Below are 12,652 nucleotides of genomic sequence, written 5' to 3' on the forward strand. Positions count from 1 at the left end.
ATTCACACATGTATGTTCTTTCTTTATATATGATGTTCATAGAGGCCTAATTTATGGTACTATTTGTATCAGTCACTTTTCTGATGTGATGACAAAATACCATGGCCAAGGGCAACTTAAGGAAGACAGGGTTTATTGTGCTTTATGGTTCCATCACGGCAGGGAGGCATGGCAGCAGGAGTTGAGAGGTCACATGCTCAACCACAACCTACACAAGAAAGCAAATGGGAAACGAGATGAGGCTATAAGCTCCAACAACTGCAGCGCAGTTCCTTCAGCTAGGCTCCACCTCCTCATAACCTTCCCAAACAACGCCATCAGCTAGGGACCAAGTACTCAAATAACTGAGCCTAGGGAGCATGTTTCTCACTCAAAACACCACACTAGTCTATTAAAGTCCACATGGGCAGGTGCTTAGTAAATGTGCATTATATCAAAGCTATGCATAAAATTTACTTTGATGTGGGCCATCATGATTTCAAGCCTATAATCCCCACACTTAAGAAGTTAAAGCAGGAGGATTGCCACAAGTCTGAAGCCTACCTAGGCTACTAAGCAAGTACCAGGCAAGCCAAAACCACATAGCAGGATCCTGTCCAAAAATATTTACATTTATAAGGTCTGGGAAGGACTGTGATGACCAGTGTGTGTTTTAGTTGAACCAATCTGCTGCCATCATCGATTTCAAGTTATATGTATATTAGTTTTGAGTTTTATATTAGCTGCTTAGATGTGCAGAATATTCTTGAATAGGCCAAGACAGTCTGATTTCGGCCTCCAATAGCACCATTGGTGCTTATTTCCAGGAAGCAAGCCTCGTGAATGCTAATCGTTCTTGTAAAAGTTTTCATTGCAGTGACCATCCCTTCAGTGATAGCTTACAAGGGTTTCAGTAGCTTAGAGGTTCCGCACTAGCAAATGGGCAGCAAACGGTGTTGCTGCAAAGGAATAAAACCCACCTTGCATTTTGGTTACAACAACTTGAAAGAATTCCTGCAAATATCCCTGAGGGCTCTCCTTAATGAATAGCTCAGAGAATGTTATTGAAAATGTTGCTTCTGATGTTCTTTCATTTGTAGTAGGCAGCAACAATAGCAGTCCTGACAAGCCTCCACAAATCTATAAAGCTGAGCCCTTCCCAGCTGTCTGTTTTCTCCCCATACGTCAGATTCGTAATCAAAGCTGGCTTGTACTGGCGGGTGCCTATAAAACTCTCTGGTCGCCAAGGAACTGAGAAGCCTCAAAAACTGAAGAAGAACCAGACAGTAGGGGCTCTTTCCACTTCCTCGTCTGGATATGTCATCACTTTGGCTCTGGCTGCACTATTTAGGTGACAAACAGGGACTGAGGTTCCCATTATCAATCCCAGGTACATGTTTAGGATCAGGATCTTGTCAGCTCTGTATGGTCACGGGCCCCATTTGGTTTCTTTGACCTATTATCTTGTTTTTAAGTATGAGTCATGACCCCATACAGAAACATGTGTACAATGTAGAAGGTATAACCCAAGTATTTATTATCAAGAGCTCCCCATTAACCACCATAAAGGAAACAAAATGACTCTTTCCTTTTCCCCAAAAATACCCTTCCTGCCCCTCCCAGTAACCACAGGCTCTGCTCCCTCCTGGATAACCACCACCAGAGCTATTATGGCATCTGCCTCTGTGTTTTTCTTTGTGGTTTTTATCACCTAAGCACATACGTAAACATTGTCTTACTTTCCTTAAAGTTACACCTGTGTATATTCAGAATCACACAGAATGTTTCTATCTGTCTGGCTTCCTTCACAGAGCACAGTGACTGGCATCATTCCACTGGGGTGAGATTCATTCATTTCCATTTCGCTTGGAATGTCAGCTTAGTTTTTCACTCTACAGTTGATAAACATTGAGTTTTCTACAGCTCAGGGCTATCGTAAATAGCTCTGCCATAGACGCTTTTGTATATAACTCTCCATGCCCAAGCCACAAGCTCACACACTCTGTCACGCATAAATCTGAAGGAGAACTACCTGGGTCATAACCTGACGTATGTATATCTTAGATCTTAGTAAATAAGGACAGGGGTTTCCCAATGTGCCTGTATCACCAAAGCTCCCCACAGCCCTGATTGGGAAGATTCATAGCATTTCAAATGCTCATTGTGACTTCACAGCTGATGCGGTGAGGTCTCCTTCTAGTTTGGATGGCTTTTCAAGTGTCTGTCATTTGAATATCCTCTTTTCTTCAGTCCCCTGGGTTGTTCACTTTTTGTATTCCTTGTAGGAGTTGATTAAAGACATAGACAAGGTGGCATGTGCCAATAGTTCTGGCTACTCCAAAGACTGAGGTGAGAGGATCTTTTGAACCCAGGAGTTCAAGACCAGCCTGGGCCATACAGTAAGAACCTGACTCAAATGACAGGAGTTATGTGTCTGCCTCTTCCCTCCCTCTTTGCACCATCTTCGTATGGAAGACATTTCCAGTTTTACTGTGACTATGCCGTGTCACAGTAAAGGCCTTTCCAACTTCTGTTGTTCTGTTTATTAAGTTCTTGTTTAACCTAGTCCTTTCTCTTAACCAAGCATTACTGTTTTTTCTCCCCCATGCACAGTCTTCCTGAAATTGATCTTTATGTTGGGGTCAAGTTCGTGGGTCTCTTTATTTTTGTTTTTTGTTTTTAGGTGTTTGTGTAAGAACAGCAACTGACTCAGTCTATTTTGTGAAGGACCGCCCTTCTTCACGGGGATCACTCGCAGGACCCACTTCCTCTTCCTGGAAACTAATCTGCTCCTACAATGTCCATGTTTAGCCCAGAGACTGCTGGGGCAGTTCTGAGCCCATTTGTGTGTTATTATTACCATTCTGTGTTTACCTAGACTTCGGCACAGAGTGTGGAAGTTGTGTGCAGTGAATTTGAACGTCCATGAGCCCACAACTCTGCATTTCCTTTGTGTCCAGTCTTTCATTCTGCTCTTCCATCTGCAGCCGTTCCCCACAGCCTGAAAAACAACCTCTCATTAGAGAGGATGCGAGAGTAGCGTCTGGTTCAGAGAATTTCCTCAGTTTGTGTTTTCCTGAAGCCTTTCTGTCTAGCTTTGCTTCCTGAAAGATGCATTCATTGAGCACAGGGCTCTACGTCGGCCTTTCTTCTGTTCCATTGTCTCTTGATGAGCAGCAAGTGATGCTGTTCATCACTCAGCCCCGTTTCACTGCTGCATCTGGGAGACAATCTCGCCTGTTTAAAGATCATTTCCTGTGGTTTTCTACAGTTTATCACACACCCAAGTGTGAAGTTAGCCTTATTCAGACTTCTAAGCATTCAGAGAGTTCTTCCCCTTCCTGTTGTACTTTCTGTTGCAGAAAGTTCCCAGGCTCTCTCATTCAACACTGTGTCCTCTCTCCCTCTGACCCTCCTCCCTTCTGGGACTCCAGTTGGCTAGATGCTGGCTTCCTCACCATGTCTGGTCTCTTTCTCCCTTTCTCTGTTCTCTCATTTCCCCTCGCATCACTTCATTCTGGATTTATACCCTTTAGCAATTCTTTTCTCAATTCTAAAAAGTTAAACTGTCAATCTCATCCACTAAATTCTGAGCTTTTCTTACTGTATTTTCATTTTTTCCTATGCTAAGAATTTTATTCAATTAATTTATTAATATGGCCATTCTAATGTAAATTTATTTGTCCCATAAATGTGTGAACTTCTACAAAATATGCTGAATAACTATAAGTAATAACTTGAAATGTATTTTATCATATAAATTTAGAAGCAGCTATATTGCTCACTTGCAGTGAATTATTTTTGCATTTATTGGACATACATGACAAAAAATTGCAGAAAGTCTTTGATGAATTGCAGACCATGAAGTAAAAAGTATATGCTCATCTTCTAACAGGAGGGACAAGTATCAAGTAAATTCTTCCACAAATAATACATAAAACATAAACAACATTCGATGTTTTGATATCACATGGGAAATGCAACCATTACCAATAACTATAATAGTAATAATTAAAACAAGTTAAAATATATCAAGTGGCAATTCTAAACTTGGAGTGGTACTAAGCACCATACATGGACAATTCATTTAACTTAATACTTCCAATACGTATTAATGCATATGAAATGTCTACACAAAGAGATAAAAACATAAACATTCCTTCTTTTATCAGACACCATAATAAAACCTTAAGACAACTTTTTGTGGTTGTTCCTGCTCCTATTATTTGCTCTCTGCTCTGCATCACTCAGAGCTCAACTATTTTCTGTCAACTGCAAGTTCTATATTCATACTGTTTTTTGTCTTCCAATTAAATTTGATAAGTAACTATAGAAAAGAAATGAAAAAATATTACAGTTGAGATTTGTATATTTTCTTCTTGAAGTTTAGCATACTATTTTTCAATGTTTTGTTTTGTTGTTTCTCTGTTTTGGGCTTTTGGCTTATATTGGGTTATCTTCTCCCTAGCCTTGGTTTTCTTCCTCCCATTAATGTACCTCTTCTTTCTCTTCTTGATTTTTCTTTTCATCTCCATGTTTCATCCTCAGTTTTCATTTCCTCCTCTGTTAAAAATCTTTTACTGCCAAATAGCATCTGTTTTCCCAATAAGGCATTTGGAAATTGAGTTTGCTATCAAAATGATTACAACACATAGCACAAAACATGCCATTCTCAGTAAAAATGGAGAAATAAGCGCAGTGAATCACACACAAGTGGGCAGGGCACCTCCCAAGATGGATCCCAAAGTTGCTAAACTGTGGCTTGGTCACTGATCTGCATCACACCCAGCTCCCAGTCTGGTAGCAGCCGTGAGTCAATGGGAATGGCAAGCGAGAAGAACCCCACACCAAAACTGAGGAACCTTGTGCTGTTACCGTGGCTTCAAGGGCTTAGGCCAAACTGCTTTGCTGTCTTCTTCAGCGTATCCAGTTGCTTGCTGCTTTGCCCTGGTGAAAATGCACAGGAAAAGTGCTGCGTGTCTAATATTTACAGTTCTTGAGCGTGGAGTAACAGCACAAGCAGCTTTGTAGGAATTGTTCCAAACAAGTTGAATATGATGAGAACCGTCACTGATGCAAGTGTCAATTTGAAAATCATAGTTTTTCCTTCTTGGCACCAACTTCCAATAGTTATACTTGCGGTAAATTCATTTTCAGGAGCAACCCACATATTTTCACCAATACCGTTAAATGAAGGATGGGATGCATGTACTTTATCTAAATGAGTGTTACGCCGATACACACATTTCTCCTCATGCTCTAGCAGTTATGATACAGCTACATCCCAAGTTCACCGATAAAGTCTACTTCTCTTTGCCAGCATTCAAACCAGAGAGCTCATCAGAAGCCGGAGCTCTCTGAGCCACAGCTTCTATATATCCCCTAGCGTCAAGGGATGCAAGTGAGCACACACACCACAGACAGGCAAACATACCTTCACGGTCCTCTTACTGTATTTTCAATTCTAGAATTCTCGTTTGGGTCTTCTTTGATCATTTCTAGCTTCTTACAATATTCTAATTCTTTCCTTGGAATGCTTGTGGTTGTTTGAAAGCCTGTTTTGATCACATTAACAGCTGCAGCCCCAGGGTCATGTTCTACTTCTGGTATTTATGTTGTCTTACCTTATCTGAGCAGTTTATTACTTTTCAGAAAACATACTTTCAAAGTTATTCATATATATATGGGGACAGTGGGGTGTGTGCACAGGTATGTAGTATGGACAGAAGCCAGAAAAGGGTATTGGATCCCTTGAAGCTTGAGTTATGTGAGCCATCCTACTCAAGTCCCGGGAACCAAACTCAGGTTTTTGCAAAGGCAGTAGATCACTAAATGACTGAGCCATCTCCCCAACTTCTTCAAGGTTCTTTATAAAATCTCTTTCAGCCTGGGTTGATGTCATTTTTTCTAGTGTTTCCATTTGCTTTTGCCAGGTGTTTGTAGATACCAGTCCTCAACATCACGACCTTGTAACTGCTTAAACTGAAGCAGTCAAAGCTTGAACTGCTGTCAGAGCATTGCTCCCAGAAGCATCCATTCAGAGCCCTCGCTCACAGAGAAGAGAGGGTTTTAATGATAGTTTTTGGCCACAGCACTTCTGGGCTCTCAAAAATACCACACAAGCACTGAGGCTTTCAGGCCCCAGCCACAGTTAGCCATTCACTGCATGAGGCACTGAACACTATGGATAGACTTCCCTGACCCAGCTCTTTATCATTCGCATGGGCAGCCTCTGTTTTTAGTCAGCAATACAGTTCTGAGAAAATAGTCATCTCCAGGTTGGAATACTACCTGACCATTGCTGTTCAAGGTGAGGAGTATTCCAGATACCCCTGGTAAAGGAGAAAATAAAAATACCCTCAGGGTCAGAGAAGGAGGTGGGATTGTATGGGGGGGAGAAAGGGGAGTGTCAAGGTCATGACAGGGGAACCCATAGAGACAGCTGACCTGAGCTCATGGGAGCTCACGGATTCTGCATCAACAGCTAGGGAGCCTACATGGGACTGACCTAGGCCCTCTGTGTGTGTAACAGTTGTGTAGCTTGGTCTGTTTTGGGGGCTCCTAGCAATGGGATCAGGACCCATCCCTGGCACTTGAACTGGCTTTTGGAAACCTATATCCCATGCTGGGTTGCCTCATCCAGCCTTGATGCAGGGGGAGGAGCTTGGTCCTGCCTCAACTCTTGATGTGCCATGCTTTGTTGACGCCCATGGGAGGCCTGCCCCTTTCTGAAAGAAGACTGAAGAGGAAGAGTGGATGGTGGGGGAGGGAGTAGAGAAAAGGTAGAGGGGAGGGAATGGGAAGAGAGGAGGGAGGGGATTTGGATGTAAAATAGATGAAAAAATTAATAATAATAATAATAATAATACCCTCAGGGTCAACATCATGTTCCTGTTACTTCCCCCAACCTCACAAGAGCAATAGGCATCCCCAGGCTCTAAGAAATGGTCATGTTTCTCTTGAGGCTCTAGCTACTACTGAGGGTGTTGGAACTTGGACAACAGGAGGCAAGAGGGATCAACTGAGCTGTCTGCATCTTTGTGGGAAAACATTCAAAAGATTTGATTTTACATTTTCAGCTTCTCCCTTTTTTTTAGTCTTTAAACCCAGTTCACAGCCTCTTGACAGTAGGCAAGCTCAAGCTGCTGAACTGGAGAAGTTGGCACATTCTCATGGAGCTCTTAGTTGACTGATGGCCTCTGGGAGCTGGGAGCGACTTAGGGGACTCGGCCTCCCTCAGCCACTGGCCACTAGGCTGTCACTAGAATGACAAACAGTGGTTGAGTATTAATTCAGCATGGTTTGGGGCCTTTGCTTCCCTGGGCCGCCAGACTGTCACTGGAGCCATAAACAACTGCTGAATATTAATTCACCATGGCTGTGGCTTTCCAGCAGTTCTGGTCTCCTCTGGGAATTAAACTTCTTGCTAAACACCAGTGACTCTCAACACATACTCATTTAAAGGTGAATTTAAAATGAAATTTGTAGTGAAATAAAAGACTGTTTCCATTTTGATGAATGCTGATAAATATATATGTAATAGGTATGATAAATACAAATATGAATTATATTTATATGTAGCCATTGTGAGGAAGATGATTGCTTCCAATGCGGCACTCCATTAATTAGCCATAATTCACAACTCCAGATTCAGCATTGCTTCGCATTCTGTTGCCCATTCCAAAGCATTATGGGTCTCCTATTTCAGAGACTAACATGTCTAGACCAGAGCTCCTCAACTTGGGTGCTCTTGGCATTGTGGTCATGACCCAGAGACCTGCCCTCTACTGCCAGATGCTTGGTGGTGTTCCCAGCCTCTTTCTACCGTGTGACTAGCATCCTCATCCAATCAAATTGTGACAACTAGACGTGTTTCCAGATAGCGGCAGGCGCAGGTGGCTGCTTACATTTTGTTTAGCTTCACATTGGCGTGCTGTAAGATCCTTGTGGTATCTTCAGCACAGCACTGGCAGGCACAGAAGACAGAAGAAAAAGCTGAAGCACTAAATGGAAACCAGTGTTAACTAAGTTCTCACCCTGTAGAGCACGCCCACTACTATACTAACATGTATAAAAATTATCTTGCTTACTCCTGCTCCTAAAATAATCATAGCCCAATTTTATCAAGAACTCACCATGTGCTGGGCACTGCAGAGTGCTGGTACTTTACATAAACTAGGTCCTTTAGCTGCAGCAACAATCCCCTGTGCACCACGCCATCCTCATTCTCACTTCATAATACTGAAGCTGAGTTCAGAAAGTGAATTTCCCCAAAGCCATGCACTCACCAAGTGGCTAGGTATGAATTAAAATCTAAGACGCTTTACTTTATCTTGCTGTGTCCTGAAGAGAAACCCTTCAACATGTGCTCTTGAGAAAGCACGGATGACTTGTGGCTCAGTCAAGTGCTCACTGCACAGGCATGGGGACCTGGCTTGGATCCCCAGAACCCGGCTAAGAAGCAGGACACAGTGTCATGCATCTGCAATCCCAGCACTGGGAGAAAAAGGTGGAGTTCATTGGCCAGCCAGCCTACTTTTTAAGTTCTAGGCCAGTGAGAGACTGTATTTCAGAAATAAAGTAGATGGCTCCCAAGGAAAGACATCTGGGGACATCTTGTCTCCACACACACACATTTGTGTAGTCAGACTTTCTTTGGACTGCCAACTCCCACATAATGACAAGGAGACTTTTATTGATTATGAAAACTTGGCCTTAGCTTAGCCTTGTTCCCAACTAGCTCTTAAAACTTAAATTAACCCATTTATATTAATCTACATTCTGCCATGTGACTGGTTACCTCTCTTTGTACTATACATTGGACTTATTCCACATCTTGCTAGTGAATCTCCACCTCTTTGATTCTTCCCCCATGCTCCTCTCTCTCCCCGGAAGTCCTGCCTACCCTCTCCTGCCTAGCTATCGGCCATTCTTCCTGTTCTGCCCACACCAGCTTCGCCATGGCTACCACAGTTTTTTAACTAAGTCTCTATGTTCTATTTACCAATAAAGACTCAAGAGTCAGATGTTGGGGTGAAAACCTGCTATATCAAAGAGGTGAAGAAGCTAGCAGCTGACCTTCCTTGTTGGCCGGAGACCAAAAGAGAACATCTCTCCAGCCATCCCAAAACAAAAAGGCTGTGAAACTCCAAGTCCTTTCCTACTCCTTCCTGTGCCTCTCTCTATCCATATTCCTGGCTCCTCAGTGAGTATTTAGATTTCATTAAACATCTAACTTCTTCTTGAAATATGATAGCTCCTTTCGTATAAAAGAGCAAATAAAACCCGAGACTTCCTTGAAGTCCCAAGGAACTAATGGTGCCTCCCTAATCAATGCAAGAAAGCAGAGGCTGATGGTGAGGTATTCAGCCACATCCTGCTTCTGCTGCTGGCCCCATCTTCCATCTCTAGGATGACTGCCTGTCACTCTGCTTCACATGTGCCTAGTGAAGCATGTCTAGAAACGCAACAGGTAGTTTTTTTTTTTAATTTCCTGTCTATCATGAGAATAAAAATAACTCTGTTGACATAGAAGGTCCTGGCAGTGATGCGAAGGGAAGGTGAATTCAGTTGTGTCCCCAAGAGTTGAAGAGAAGATGTGACTGCTGTGCCTTCATTGGCCACATAAAGGAAGAAGCATCCTGAAGATGCTGAAGACCAAGTTTCCACAACGAGGAGAGGAAGGGTCATGCCGTGGATGATCTCTGTGATTTTCTTTAGTAATGGGAAGTTTCTGCCCTTCAGGAATCAAAGGGGCTAGGGAAAGAAGCCAGTTTTATTGGCAAAACTCTGGGTTAGGAAGAGACTATTAAAGGTTGGTGAGATGGCTTAGTGGTTAAAAACACTCACTGCTCCTCCAGAGGTCCTGAGTTCAATTCTCAGTGCCATATAGCCGTTTGAATTCCAATGCCCCCTTCTGGTGTGTAGATGTACATACAGACAGAGCACCCACACACATAAATAAATGAATCTTAAGAAAAAAGAGGTGGAGGAGAAGCTACTGGTAAACCAACTCTTAATGATTTACCCATAGATCAGTACATCTCTCATACCTCATCAGTGTTCAGCCCTAAATGGGACATCTTTATCACAGCCCATCCTCCCAAGGCTCAGGGATCTCTGTGGAAGAGAAAGTGGAATGATTGTAAGAGCCAGAGGTGGTGGATGACTCCAAGGAAACTCTCTCCTGGATACAACAAGACAGTTGCACATAGGGATTTCCAGCAGTTGTGACAACACGCATAAGACCTGGCCAAGCTCCAACCGGGAAGATCCCAGCATAGAGTCAGGCGGTAGGTCACAAAGTCCCATCCCCAGCTGGAGAGCTGCTGCTGATTGATAGCGGCCAAGACAGGGAGAGGTAGCTTTCTTTAAGGGTGCGGCTCTAGCAGGCTGACCATCCAAGAGTATATCCCCAGCACTAACTGGACTTAATTTTTGTTAAATGAGGGCATTGTTGAAAACTCCATGCATCTGAGCCAGAACTCGCCTGAAAGCTTCCTCCCTGGGGATTAACTTCCCTGGTACCAGAAAGCACTGCACAAGCTTCCAAAGGAGAAAAGCAATCAACAGTCCAACCCAACTTTGAACCACAACAACGACCAGCATGGCATGATAACCCTAAGAGTGCAGTAGCGGCCCACAGCCTTGGTGATAACCAAAAGTTCCCTAAATGAACTTAAGATCCATACAACAAGAACGAAACCATTCCTGGTACTGGAAACTTAGCCAACTACCCAGGGCTAGTGACGTCATGGAGCACAATCCATAACTACATTCTAAATATTTGTCCTTGAACCCACAGATAAGTGTACTCCTCACCCCTCATCATGGAAACTTCCCTTTGCAACAGGTGGTGACCATTACAGAAAAGCCATAATCAATCAAAATGCAGAGTTGTGGATCCCAGTCCCAATGGAGACATCTATAAAACAATTCCTGCATCTAAGGCTCAGAAGAGGGGGCAGGAAGATTGTAAGAGTCAGCAGATCAGGGAGTCTGCTTTGAGATTGTGTCTCCTAGGAATCTCAAAATCTACAGCCATAAGTCTCACCAACACAACTGTCCAAAGATGAGCTAACCGAGGACACCAAGATACATGCTAGCATGGATGGCGAAAGGCCATGTTTAAGGCCTCAGCCTTAAACAAAGAACTACAGGCAATTGAGGAACGCTGAGAGTGAAAGAAATATTCTTCCCCAGGTTAAGAGTACACCAATTGGTTATCCAATGCCAAGTAATCAGCTCTGAAAACATACATACAAGTGACATTACACAGATTGAGCAGGTTTACTTAGGAATACATATGTATGTACATACACATATATGCATGAAGCAATAATTAATGAAAAAAGAGCATAAATTTGCAGGAGAGCAGGGAGGCGTATATGGGAGGGCTTGGTGGGAAATGCTGTAATTATATTATAATCTCAAAAAGTAAAAAAAGTAAAAAAGTAATTAAAAAGATGAGGACTCGAAGTTAGATGGGTATTGTATGGGGAATGGATCTGAGAGGAGCTGGAGGATGGGAGCAAATATGATAAAAATGCAATGCATAAAAATCTCAAAATATAAAATTGAAATGAAATGAAAAAAAATGAGGCACTGTCAAGGGTGGAGAGACAGCTCAGTCAGGAAAGCACTTGCCATCAAGGCATGAGGACTTGAATTCAGATTCCCCAGGATACATAGAAGGGATACATCTGTATTACCAGTGCTGGGGAAGTGGAGACAGGAGAATCTCTGTGAGTTCCAGATTCAGTGAGAGATCCTGTATCAAAACAATGTGGAAAACGATTCCGAAAGATGTACAACATCGACTTTTGTCCTCCAGATACAAGGATACACATATGTAGGCACGAACCAACACATACACAAATACATGCTCATACACACACACACACACACACACACACACACACACACACACACGGAGACTTCTCAGTTCTCTGCTGATTTGCAATCTCGAAATTTCATACATCCTTGTGGTAACAGTATTTACATACTTTGATCACTACCTAAATATATTGTTTATAAAATAACTAATTTCTTTCTGTTATATATCATTCATAGTTTAAAAGTTAAATCTTCCAAGTCCCATACCCACTAAATAAAAGAATTACCTAAAAATGACGGTATCTTTATCTTTTTGATCATGTTATAATTTCCAAATTAAGTGTACATTATATGATAGTCAAATATTATTTACTGAACTGCGTTCTGTGTATTGTAGACCACTGACATAAAATCACCCCACAAATACATGATGAAGGCATGTGATCATTAAATCATCGCTCCATGTTATACCCACTCTGTAACATACACCTGGTTACAGTGCAGTCACTAAATCTTTGTTTTGAATACATACTCAATTCACATGACTAAAACTGGAGCAAACACCTACATCCTAAGGTAGAATTTGGCTCAGTGCAAATCTTCGAAGGCAATAAGACAAGCTGACCCTGGAAGAACCCCATGGCTGGTTATCCAGCCCTCTTCAGAGCTTTTGTAACTTACTATGTGGCACTTGATTAAAGACTTTAGAAGAGTGTGTGGGAAAATGTGATATTCTAGTAGGAATATGTGCTAATAAAAATTTATGGGGGCCTTATGCATATTCATCATCTAATTCTGAAAGATAGCTGCTGGGAAGTCTCGATTAACCTCATTACAG

General features: G+C 42.4%; 1 protein-coding gene across 1 annotated transcript in view; it reads left to right on the forward strand.

The window, feature by feature from the left end:
* The window catches only part of Kcnmb2 (potassium calcium-activated channel subfamily M regulatory beta subunit 2), a 31,995-nt gene that overhangs the window by 16,378 nt on the left and 2,965 nt on the right, over nt 1–12,652 (forward strand). The window lies entirely within an intron of this gene.

The sequence above is a fragment of the Peromyscus eremicus genome, chromosome 6 (genome assembly GCF_949786415.1).
Source record: "Peromyscus eremicus chromosome 6, PerEre_H2_v1, whole genome shotgun sequence".
Classification (NCBI taxonomy): Eukaryota; Metazoa; Chordata; class Mammalia; order Rodentia; family Cricetidae; genus Peromyscus; species Peromyscus eremicus.